The sequence below is a fragment of the Octopus bimaculoides genome, chromosome 4 (assembly GCF_046866305.1).
Source record: "Octopus bimaculoides isolate indiv1 chromosome 4, ASM4686630v1, whole genome shotgun sequence".
Lineage (NCBI taxonomy): Eukaryota > Metazoa > Mollusca > Cephalopoda > Octopoda > Octopodidae > Octopus > Octopus bimaculoides.
The window spans coordinates 54,412,687-54,425,683 of NC_142931.1; the positions used below are offsets into that span (position 1 = coordinate 54,412,687).

Genomic DNA, 12,997 nt, shown 5'->3' on the forward strand with positions numbered 1-12,997 from the left:
TCGGAAGATATTAGCATTCATCAGCAATAATTTGCTGAATTTAGTAAATAAGAAAAGCCCTTCTTCTTTAGATTCAAATTTCTGGACGGTGTCCTCGACTGTAGAGGCTCCATCATGTCAAAACACTGATGTTTTGGAGTCTGCTGATGTTACTGAGTCATATCTGTTGTCAACACATATAGTTTAAAGGGAGAAGTTGTTCTCCGAAGACGAAATCCAACAGCAAATAACGTAATCATCTTCAAATCTTCTGAAACGTGTTATTGAATATGTAAGTTATTGTTTTGATTCCCGCTGTTTTGAGTATTCACAATAATTTAAATATGAGTATATAATTCTGTTACAATTGAGCACTTACAGTACAATGAGTGCTATTATAAACCCAGTCTTAATGAGCTGGATCAAGTTGTTTAGTTGACACCAGGTGCGTGGTTTAGTGTTTGACGGAGCCTGACTCATACATGAACTTAGAACAAGCCTCATTATGAGCGATGTTCTAGCTACGGAGCTGCTGTAACAGCACGGTAGACATATTCTTACTATTTTTGGCACAAGGCCGGTAATTTGAGAGAAGGGGAGAAGTCGATTAGATCGACCCCAACACTTGGCTGGAACTTTCTTATCGAGCCCTAAAGGATGAAAGGCAAAGTCGACCTCGGCGGAATTTGAACTCAGAATGGAATAAGTCGAAAGAAATAATGCAGAGCATTTTTTCCATCGCTTAAACACGTCAACCAGCTCACCGCCTTAGCATGGCAGAAATATTGGCCTCATTCAGCATTTCACAGAACAGATCTAAACTGAAACAAAACAAGAGCAGATTCAGTTTTAAACTAAACAAGATCGAACTAAAATAACCTAACCTAAGCGAACTAACCTATTTTGGTATTTCAAAGCATTCAGTTTAATTACGAACTTGATTCTAAAAATTAATTATAGTGAAGTCATTTCCTTGGCGGGGATGAGGGAGTAATGATTTTAAAAGAGAACAGATAAACTGCTGTGTTTAATAAAATTAAATTCTTTCTATAACCATAGTTCTGAGAAGACAAAACAGAGTTTGCATCCTCGTAAATCTTATAAAAGAAAACGAAACTAAACAAACAGGCCAAGGTATTTGTTGGGAAAAGGGGCTGGTATTAGTCAGTTTGAGAATCACCGAGTTAACCTCAGCTACACATCTTTATTTATGTCTTCGAGCATTCCTATTATTTCCTTGTATTTCGGAAACAGTGCAGAACAAAGCGCGAAAATGACGTAGAACTTTTATTTGTTTGTACTAAAAACGCCTCTTTCGTAAAGCATGACGGTTAAACCCAGATCAAGGTGGTAAAAGACTGTGAGCCCACTTCGCAGCATCATTGATATTAATTACCGGATCTAAATGTAGTCTTACCCCGAGTTGAACAAGTAGATTAGATCATTGAGCATTAACTTCTGCTTTTGCAATGGAAACAATGTTGTACCGGCATCAGATTATGAATCATCGATTTTAGACTAGTATTCATATTGACTTGGTTTACCACAACAACCAAATAGTAGGCTTAAAGTAAAAAGTCGAGTTAAATGAAATATTTACAGTTTGTAGTCGCATGCCTCATGGTTAAAATCTTGCAATGCTCCTTTTCTTATTTTCTTATTTTCTTTCTGTATTCAATGAAACAGCGTACCTGGTTTTAAATATCCAATACAGGTAACTTAATACTTCATCGATAATAATAATAATAATAATAATAATAATAATAATAATAATAATAATAACAATAATAATAAAATATTCAGACAAATACATAACAAAAACACCAGGACTTACAAATATATATAACATTCAGAAAATTGCACTACTTGGCACTGCACACATCCTACGCAAAACACTTTCAATACAGTAACCATAAGAGCATCACAGCAAACCACAGCACATACCCAAGGCACACAGAGCTGCGCTCGGTAGTGAAGTGAAAGCACGTTATAAAAATAAAACTACTGAATAATGATAATAATAACAACAACAACAAGAGCACTCAGAGAGCGCAAACCTCCGCCAAGGCAACACCAACGTCCTCTTAACGATTAACCGGAGAGGATTTTTAAAATGAGAATATCTGAAATAAACTCGACTGCTCTCACAAACGAGAATACTAAGAATGAACCCGACCGCTCTCAAAAATTAAGTTAAAAAACTGGAAAAATAATCCAGAATCCTTGTCCGGTACCTGATCGATCCCAATAGTAGTCATGGAATTTGAAGGTGGGTGTTTGTAATTTTGTGTGTGTGTTGTCTGCAGTGGGAACAGGGACAGTTTTCTGTATGAAGGCCTTTTTTAGTCTATCCACTGACATAGTGTCTTTACAACTATTAAGGGCTATAGTGAAAAATTTATCCGTGCGTGAAAGAAAACGGAAAGGACCTGCATACGGTGCTGTTAACGAAGGTTTAACAACATCGTTGCGCACAAAAACGTGGGTCCAAAGTATTAAAACTTCCTTCAAGGCAGAGCTAGAAATGCAATTGTCAAGTAGGTAAGAGGTTTTAAACAGGAGCGATATATTCAAAATCGGTAAAACTAAAAATTGTTGAGGATAAATTAAATTTATTATTGTTATTGAATATGTCAGTGTTATTTAGTTTCTGAACGGTCTTGCTGCCGTTTGTTTATGTAATCTGATTTCTTTATCCATCAGATTCTACTAAGATAGAGAAGCTGGTAAAATTAATAACAGAGAAACGAAAATAAAACTTTGGAACAGCAACGCCGCCATAACTTACGTGGAAACCATGAGCGTGATTTCAAGGGAGATAATAAGAGAAAAACTTGAAAGTCAACGTAAGATCGTAATACTTCATGTAAAGTAAATATAGCAAATAATCCAGAATCCTTGTCCGGTACCGGATCGATCCCAAAATCTAATCAGTTTGTGCCAGTCACAAGGCTAAACATCCCTGAAAGTTTCAACCGAATCCATCTAGCGGTTCTTGAGATAAACTTGTCCATGGACAAACAAACAAACAAACAAACTCGATTGAAAGCAATACTTCCGCCTTATCGAAGGCGAAGGTAATAATAATAATAATAATAATAATAATAATAATAATAATAATAAGAAGAAGAAGAAGAAGAAGAAGAAGAAGAAGAAGAAGAAGAAGAAGAAGAGGAAGAAGAAGAGGAAGAAGAAGAAGATGAAGAAGAAGAAGATGAAGAAGAAGAGGAAGAAGAAGAAGGAGGAGGAGGAGGAGGAGGAGGAGGAGGAGGAGAAAGGATGAGGAAGAGGAAGGTTGAGGAAGGATGAGGAAGAGGAGTAGGAGGAGGATAACTTATGCGTAGGGTAAAAGGGAGCCTTATTATAGAACTTAAGCCTAATGTAAAAGAAAGTCTTATAATGGCTGAGTGGATAAAATGTTTTGACGAATCACTGCTGGACAGTTTATTCCACATGCCTCGTTTTATCTAGCAGTTAGAATGTGTGCCAAATCGAATAATGTTACTTGTGATACAATGGCAACTTGTTCAAGAGAAAATTCATTTTTGATCATTTTCAACCCTTTAAATGCGACTAGAAGCACTGTTTCTTTTTATGAGTTTCCTTAGAGAGCAGTTACCAATATTTACATTCTTTTTTTACAACAGCATACCTGAAAATATTTTCACCAGCACCACCGCCATCACCATTACCAAGAAAAACATTCTCTTCCTTCTACTCCACCTCTCCTAGTCTACCTCTTCCTAGTCCACTTCCTATTCCACCTTCTCTTATTCCACCTCCCCTACTCTTCTCCGTCCAAATCCATCTCTTGCTACTAAACCTCCTCCTACTACTACTACACCCAGTCTTCATCCTCCTTCTCCTCCCCTTCTTCCTCATCGACATCATCACCGTAATTGTCGCTACAAACACCACTACTTCTATAATCACAGCACTTTACAACTTGAAGGCCAACCTTCTCGACACCATTTTCTTGTCTGTTTGTCTTGAAGCAAATATTAAATATCAAGTGGAGAGAAGTTTTTTTGTTTATTTAGTGGAAACGTTATAAAAATGGCATCTTGAGAATTAGCTGTAAACGGAATAGGTTAGCTTCATTTCTAAGAATTAAAACTAGTGACATAACTCCAATAATCGTCCTTCATGCTATTGTTTAGCCTCCAGCTCTGTCATGATAGAGCAGATCTATGATTAAAGGTATTCCAGCCGTGATCATCCTGTCATGTATGTGTGTAAGTATATGTGTGTATGTATGCGTGTGTATGTATGTGTACATATATATGCATGTATTTATATATATATATATAATGCACATATATATATATGTGTATAACTCTCTAACTCTTTAACTCTTTAATCAGTTTCAGCTCGAAAGCTGCGGTCATGCTGGGGCACCACTGTTGGCTTTGCTACACCTTCATTATTTGAAACTTCCTCTGGTATGTGTCATTTGGTCAATGAGGGAGTTTGACGCTGCTACCCTCATCGGTGTTTCATGCTGTGGGGTAGGCTCATCCGGAACCCTTGACAGGAGGAAATCCAGTTTTGTTTTGAAGACACATACACCCACACCATGTAAGTCGCTCAGGCATTTTGAAAGGATACTGGACAGCTGTGGGCCCTTGAAACCCAAGCTGTTGCAGTATCTGGTCCTGTATTTTGATGGCAATGTTGAGATCTTTGGCACTATGCAGCGGCGCCCCGTTCTGCTGTTTGTGTATCTTTCACTGCGAAAGCTTGGCACAAATCCTTCCAGGATCTTCCAGATGTATATCACCGAATATCTTTTCTGCCTTCGTTCTAAGGAGTAGAATCTTAACTTTTTCAGCCTTCGCTGGATTGCTTCGAGTTCCGCCGTAAATTTTATACTGTGGTGACCATAGATGTAAGCTAAGTGGGAAAATCAGATCTAAATAAAAAATAATAATTAAAATTTCATACTCTTGCATGACTTTTGTATGTATGCATGTATGTATGTATGTATGTATGTATGTATGTATGTATGTATGTATGTATGTATGTATGTGTGTGTGTGTGTGTGCGAGTGTGTGTGTGCGAGTGTGTGTGTATATATATATATATATATATATATATATATATAACTACGATGTCCGTGTGATTTCATACTTTTATAGCCGTCAAAGTATAATTTGAGTAAAATTTGACTGTTATTTCTAGTAGAAATAGTGGCCGTAAAGAGGCTCTTGCTTGGCTGAACCTCATCATTATGGCTAACATTGCTGGATAACTGGGTAATTAACACCTAGGTGGGAGACGAAGTAGTTGTATGCTGTCAACTTAATGTGACAGTCCCCTGAAGGGAATAACACTACTGTTGGTTAGACCTAGGAAGCTGCACCACTTCCTAGGTTCCTTATGGACACAGGAAATGTGTCAAGGCCGACAGGAAGCGGTGCAGCTTCCTAGGTCTAACCAACAGTAGTATTATTCCCTTCAGGGCACTGTCACTTTAAGTTGACAGCATACAACTACTTCATCGTATCACTACTGCATAAATCTCTCTGAAAGATTTAGAAATGTATTATTTCTAAATAGATGGGAGACCTTTTAGGAGAAAGAGTGATTTACAAGGACATAAGAAATTTGTAGAATATACCCATATTGAGAAAGATAATGAATGTATAAATTAATGGGTATGAAACTTATACTAGTGTTTTGGTCTTAAGATTTAAACAAGTTTTATTTTTCATATACATTTTAGAGTCTTCATCAGTAGGTTTCGTTTTGAATGCGGGTGAAGTTGCTTATGCGGGTGAAGTTGCTTTATCAAACGGTGAATATTGCCAGAAAATCTCAGTACAGGGATGAACGTTGTTAGGTAACTGAGAATATTGAGAAAAACATATAACTGGACAACCTAGTAGGTGTAGGTTAAATAACAAAAGGCAAACTGGAATATAGAAACGTTGAAAAGATGTTAAAGATATAACCAGACAACGCAGTACAATTAGCACTGCTGATCTCTCTCTCTCTCTCTCTCTCTCTCTCTCTCTCTCTCTCTCTCTCTCTCTCTCTCTCTCTCTCTCTCTCTCTCTCTCTCTCCCTCTCTCTCTCTGTGTCTGTCTGTCTGTCTGTCTATTTGCCTAAAATTACAGGGTGAAAATCCTAAAACATCTAACTATAAAATATCTTTAACTTCAGCTTATCAAATGTGATTATTATTACATATATTTTTCAAATAGGGGAAGAGTGTATGTATGTATGTATGTATTTATGTATGTATGTATGTATGTATGTATGTATGTATGTATGTATGTATGTATGTATGTATCTCTCTCTCTGCCTGCCTGTCTGTCTCTCTCTCTCTGTCTGTCTCTCTCTCTCTGTCTGTCTCTCTCTCTGTCTGTCTGTCTCTCTCTCTCTCTCTCTCTATCTATCTATCTATCTGTGTGTGTGTGCGTGTGTGTGTGTGTGTGTGTGTGTGTGTGTGTGTGTATGTATTTTCAAATATTTGCGCATGCATTTTAAAATTTTGGTATTCTCTTGTTTATAAATTATAGCAAAATGTAGCTGAAATTTGCTCACCTTATAAAATTTTGGCTTTGTAACTTTCAACAAATAATATACACAATGCAAAACATGTTAATCTTTATATAGTTTATAGACATTAGGATTTGATACTTTTTAAATGATTTTAAGAACGTAAATTATAAGATGTACACGGTTATAGTAATATCATATCAAGAAAATCATATCAAAGGAAGAGCATTTGTTTCCACTTTCATATGTTTCCAGTGAACAAAGAAAAATTTTGAAGTTTTGATAGAGGAAAAGTTCTTAATAACGTAGCAACAGTCTCTAAAGAATTTACTAACGAATTCAATTTTATATCATAATTGTACTCAATGACTATACTCTTATACCACACGTTTCTCTAAAGAAATCGTCAAAGAAATGTAGTGAACAAATCAATAGAAATTCCTTGCATTGCTTTTTAATTGACTTGGTGTCTGACCATGTACCTTCAATTTGTTTTTTCTTAGAAGAAAACATTTCAATTTCCTATAAACGGCGGTTTTTATTTTTTTAAAAGTGAATATATAAAAAAGAGAATACTTGAAAAGTGAATATATAAAAATTCTCCGTTAATTATGCTACAGAAACAAAAATTCTTCCGCTTCAGCTGCTTTGACAGTGAAGCTAAATAAATTAAAATTTTGAAATTAGCATCTTAAAAATAATACCGCTCGCTCGCTGTCTGAACAGTCAGAATTAAGTGGGTCTTTTACAGAAACTGAACATGCTCAAAATTTACTTCAAACACGCTTACATGCCTTGCATAAATGAAAAAAATAATTCAAAGAAAATAAAAGAAGCATATTATTAAAATCAGTTCTAAATAGGAGCGAGGTGCTAGATTATAAAAAATTGGAACAAGGTGCATATATTTAAAAATAGAGCTAAATTTAAGAGCTACAAGCACAAAATTTTCAAAACTGAAGTTCTGAACGTAAATGAAAAGCATGTTAACAGATAATGTATCTTCGCTGCTGAGAAGACAGTGTCACACCATGAAAGAGGAAGAAGTAAATATACTTATTGACAGTTACGTAAGCTAATTAGAATCCCTTGGAATGGGGGATTTAGTGGTTAGAAGGTCAGTGCATTACATTTGGTTTGTTTTAAACATACAGTTAGTGAGTAGGAAGAATGTTTCTGCCTTCAGAATATGTTTTGGAATTTACACTGAATTACGTCACAATAGTTTGGAACTATAGTAATCGGAAAACCGGTGATGCAATATGCACACATACGCAGACGCAGTACATACATACACAAACACACACACATACACACGATCATACGCATACACGCGCACACACACGCACACACATACATACACATGTGATGAAATTAATTTACTAAACCCAGTATTGTTGCGTTTATTGATATGTCTAAATGTAGAATAATGGTTAGATATTCTTTTTGATAACTGTGATGAAGAACTTAGACTTTCTAGATTATATGCCAATGTTGATATCTTTAACGATAAAGCCGAATTTCCCAATTTCATTCATGCATTGTTGATTCCTTTTCGCTGTGTGGCATGGACCCCCATCTTCCATGAATAAAAACTCATTTTTTTGTTATGTTATCGTGTGAATACATCGGAAGTAGTCCTTGCTTAAGTATTTCGGTGTATTTTTCAGAGTTTATGGTTCCAACATTCGATCAACTCAGAACGACCATTGCTGGTGACAGCTCCCCATACCATTACAGAGATACCGCCATGTTTCACAGTTGGTTGGAATCGTTTCAAATCAAATTCTTGATTGGGAAGCCTCCAGACCCAAACACGTCCACTGTCTGAAAATAATGCAAATTTGGATTCATCTGAGAAAATCACTCTATCCCAAAATGAACTGGATTTTTCTGACATCTCCTAAGACCATTTCTTTCTTTTCATGATATTAATTGATTGGAGGAGAGGTTTTTTTCTAGCTGCGCGTCCATAATACCCAAGCCTATGCAGATATGTGACACACGTTCTTGGACCAACTTCTAGCTGTTTTGCAATGTCAGAAGCCTTCGAACGGGGCTCGTTTTCCACAATTCTCTTCAAACAGCGAAGCTTCCTTTCCGAGGGCCCAGCTCGGCCGGGACGAGAATCTGTTGATTCTTTTCCTTGGCTTTTGAATTGCACTATAATTCTATTAACAGTAGCAGGAGGAATTTGAAGATTTTCGGCAATTTTTCGCTGGCTAAGACCAGCCTTAGATTGCCTAACAGTACGACCTCTTTGAAAATCTGACAGTTCTGCTTAATTGTTTGTGCGTGGCATGGTTACTCTTCGCAAATGTTTAATATAATGGCACCTGGAATGAAAAAAATAAAATTGCATTGTAAATTCTACACCGCTGAAAATATATTAAAACACTTTGACTAGAGATTTTGAAAATCAAAGGTGTCTATTTACTTCCTGCATGTGTGTGTGTGTGTGTGTATGTGTGTGTGTATGTGTGTGCATACATACATACATACATACATACATATATACATATATATATATATATATAAATGCTATTCGCCAGCATAAGGTGGCTGTGCTGAAAGGGACGATGTTACTGTTGTTTTAGCCCCAAGAAACATCGTTTCTAGCTGGCTATACGCACACTATCTATGTCTTTATATTTTCGAACAGGGAGCCCAGCACTGCTACCCACCACAAAGCAACATCTGTTTCTCTTTGATAGATTTAGAAATAATAATAATATATATATATATATATATATATATATATATAGTGAGGGATTATCAATCCGCAGAAAATACTTCATAAGCTCTCTGTTGGCACATGAAGCTAATAATATTACTTAGATTAATGAAGAACTCCAGGTAATCTTTTGGTAGGGTCCCAGGTTACGTCTCAACATAATTCTATATTGTAAATCCTTGAATGGGCTACAAAACAAACTTTTTTTTACACAAATTATTTTTAACCTTTTTCTTTTACATATATATATATATATATATATATATATATATACATACACACACACCACACATGCATCGGGCGCGCGATCACACACACACACACACACACACACACACACACACACACACATACACACACACACACACACACACACACACACACACACACACACACACACACACACACACACACATCAAAATCGATTTAAGTTAAAGGCTAACTGAACCTCGAATTTGACTTAAGGAATGTGGAACTTAGTAAACAGAACAGTCCCATCAAGAATGCTGAAACGCCGGACGCTATATTTTGGCTTGCAGGCTTTTATCTTGTTACATCTATCCTTTCCATTCCCACCTATCTCTCTCGTTCTCTCTCTCTCTCTCTCTCTCTCTCTCTCTCTCTCTCTCTCTCTCTCTCTCTCTCTCTCTCTCTCTCGCTTCCCCTGTCTGTGTCTTTCTCTATCTCTCCCTCTCCGATACACAGAGACTTTGCCCACTCTATCATTCATAAACGCACATGATTTCACAATGTGCAAATAGCGCACATGTAAACAATTTCTTGTACAGACACACACACACACGTACGGACGGATGCACGCACACACGCACAATTGCATGCGCCAATACACTATAAAATCATTCGTACAAATACGTATCTTCATGTGAGAAGCTCCACTCCCCTCCTCACTCTATCACTCTGTCTCACGCGCACGCGCATGCTCTCTCTCTCTCTCTCTCAAGCACACGCTTACAAACATATTAACATATGCTCTCAGTGGCATCTCTGAAATAGATACACACTTAGACACACGTGTTTACACACGTGCTTACAGACGCACACTTCCGCACATGCACTAGCTATCCGCACACACATACGCACACACGCCACATATCCCTTTCGCTCATACACTAAGACACATGTGCGTGCTCGTGCATACAGCTAACTATTTCTCTCAATTTCACTCTTTGAGATATTCCAATTAAGATTGCAAATTTTTCATCCCTTGTATTGAAATCTACAAAATTTTTGTTAATCTTTTTTCCTTTTTCCTTTTTTCTTTTTTTTTTGTCATGTTAGGTTAAGAATCCATCGTCATGTTTTATATTCTTTTTCTCTATCAAATCTCTGGATATTTACAAAACTGTGTTTCTTTGTCTTTGATGTTCAGTTCTGGTGTTTAATTTCGATTAATTATTCACCTTGGGAGTTTTGTTCAGTTGAATTTTACTATTTGACAAGAACATAAGAAAACTGAAACTGCGTAAAAGAAAATGGGGGGTGGGGAGGGGAAAGAGAGAAAGAAAGAAAGATAGAAAGAAAGAAAAGAAGAGTTTGTGTTGTTATTGCTACTGTTTAGTTCCATGTCAGTTGACCGATCAGATCTATGAAGAATGGTGTTCCAATCGTGACTGTCCTACCATTTCTTAAGTATGAATTTTGACATCTGTCGTTACTTTCTCGTTGACCGTATGGAAAGAAACTCTTCAACTGTTACTAATATCATCATTATTAAAGCTATAATAATTGTTTCAAATTTTGCCACAAGATTAGAAATTTTAGGGTGGGGGTAAGGCGATTGCATCGACACCAGTGTTCAATTAGTACTTATTTTATCGCACTCAAAAAAGATGAAAGGCAAAATCGACGTCAGCGGAATTTGAACTCAGAATGTGAAGAGTTAAAAGAAATATCATTAGGCATTTTGCTTGACACGCTAAAGATTCCACCAGCTCCTATAATAATCCTTTCTACTAAAGACACAAAGCTTGAAATTTTTGAGGGAGGAGACAAGTCGATGACATCGACTCCAGTATTTCACTGCTACTTAATTTATCGAATCCGAAAGGATGAAAGGCCGAATTTGAACCAGAAATACAGCCAAGCATTTCGTCCAGCGTGCTAACGATTATGCCAGCTTGCTGCTTTAGTCAGCTCCTATAATAACTTTTTATATTGGCTCAAGAAGACAATTTTCATGAGAAAGTCAGTTGAAAAGGTTCTGGTAAATGATTTGTTCTCAGACCTTAATTTTGTCTGGGAGTGGTGCCTGGTTTTTCAACAGATATGATAAAGACTGAGAGGAAATATTGACTTCAAATGTTGGCATAAGACTAGCAATTTCGAGTGAGTGGGTAAGTGGATTACATAGACCTTAGTGCTCAGTTGTTACTTACTTTTATCGACACCGAAAGGATGAAAGTCAAAGTCAACCTCGACGAAATTTGAACTCTGAACGTAAAGAGGGGCAAAACGCCGCTAAGCACTGAGAGGAAATTGAAAGGGCAAAACTTGCTGGATGCCTGTGGAGCCCTCATTCCAGATCAGCAAAATACTGAACTGGTTTCTTCTAATATATTCATGGGTCAACCTAAGATTTGCGATTAGGTAGACGGAACTGTACATAAGCCAATCGGATGCCCTGTACCTCTTAGGACGAGGTAGATTTAACCCAGTATCAGTTTTTGTATCACAATCAGGGACCAGGGATCTTTTTGCAGAACCCATTCTGATGAAATCCTTCCAACCACGTTTCCGAATTACATATAAATTCATCACTTCTTTCACTAGTCTTGGAGACCTAAAAATCCTGGTCACTCACAATCCTCTTATGACTAAGCCCTCAGCAAATGGCTGCTATTTATTTTATTAATATCGTGTGTAGGATTTGTGACTTAATAGAGGGAGTTACGATAGGCAGGTACGATAGGCAGAAACAGCCGATTGCATGCCTCTCATACTTTTAGCCATCTATTCGTTGTTTGTTACTTAATTTTGCTTCTGCAACAAAATAATCTTCAAATGACATAAAATATATTAACTGTGTTCCGTACTCTATCTTAAGAAACAGATATTTCACAGAATATAATGTTCATTAAGACGACACAAAAAGTATATTTCATAAAATAAACAAAACAATAGATCTCTGATAGTAATACTTCTTTATAGACAATACTATCAGCTAATTTCATGTGAGGGTTATTATGTACAGATTATTGTGTACAGGTTATTGCCTCTATCAAACATCAAACAGTTCACATATTGTTGACTACAAGAAGAAAAGTGCATCTTAATTTTCAAAACCGCGTCTTTAAAAGAATGATCTAAGCGGAATGGTTAGCTTCTTTTGTTCACTGGAGGCTTGTGACAGACTCATTTTCGGGTCCTTGTTCTGAAATTCTTATAGTTCTTATTCTTGTGGGTGACACAGAATATTTGTCGCGCGGATCTTTACAGCTACTGTTGTTGTTGCTGTTGCTGCTGTATTGCGTCGCTTGTAGTTAGTAGCGGTATTTTATCTATCACTTTGCAATTTCCAAGATGTAACACTCGTCTTCAGTTTTTACAGTTAACAAAGAATGAAAACTACTATATACTTTATGAGACGTCTTAAAACGTACAGATATAGTGATAAAACTGAAGAAACTCTGTCAAGAATTATATAGTTATGGAACTATAGAAGTTCAAGAAAAATAAAAACAAAAAAGAAACGTGTTGAAAGCAAAAACTATAAAAATAAATTTAAGTGCGATTGGGTTAGAGAATAAATTTTTGAAAACT

At 36.5% G+C, this 12,997-nt stretch overlaps 1 long non-coding RNA gene across 4 annotated transcripts in view; it reads right to left on the bottom strand.

The window, feature by feature from the left end:
* Positions 1 to 7,669, bottom strand: part of LOC106881448 (uncharacterized) — a 54,436-nt gene extending 46,767 nt beyond the window's left edge. For all 4 annotated transcript variants that reach the window (XR_016241509.1, XR_016241508.1, XR_016241510.1 and 1 more), the window contains exons 1-2: positions 7,554 to 7,669; positions 1,580 to 1,670 (exon numbers count right to left, since the gene is read on the bottom strand). This is a non-coding gene — a long non-coding RNA (uncharacterized LOC106881448). The remainder of the gene's footprint in view (positions 1 to 1,579; positions 1,671 to 7,553) is intronic.
* Positions 7,670 to 12,997: the final 5,328 nt, after the last annotated feature.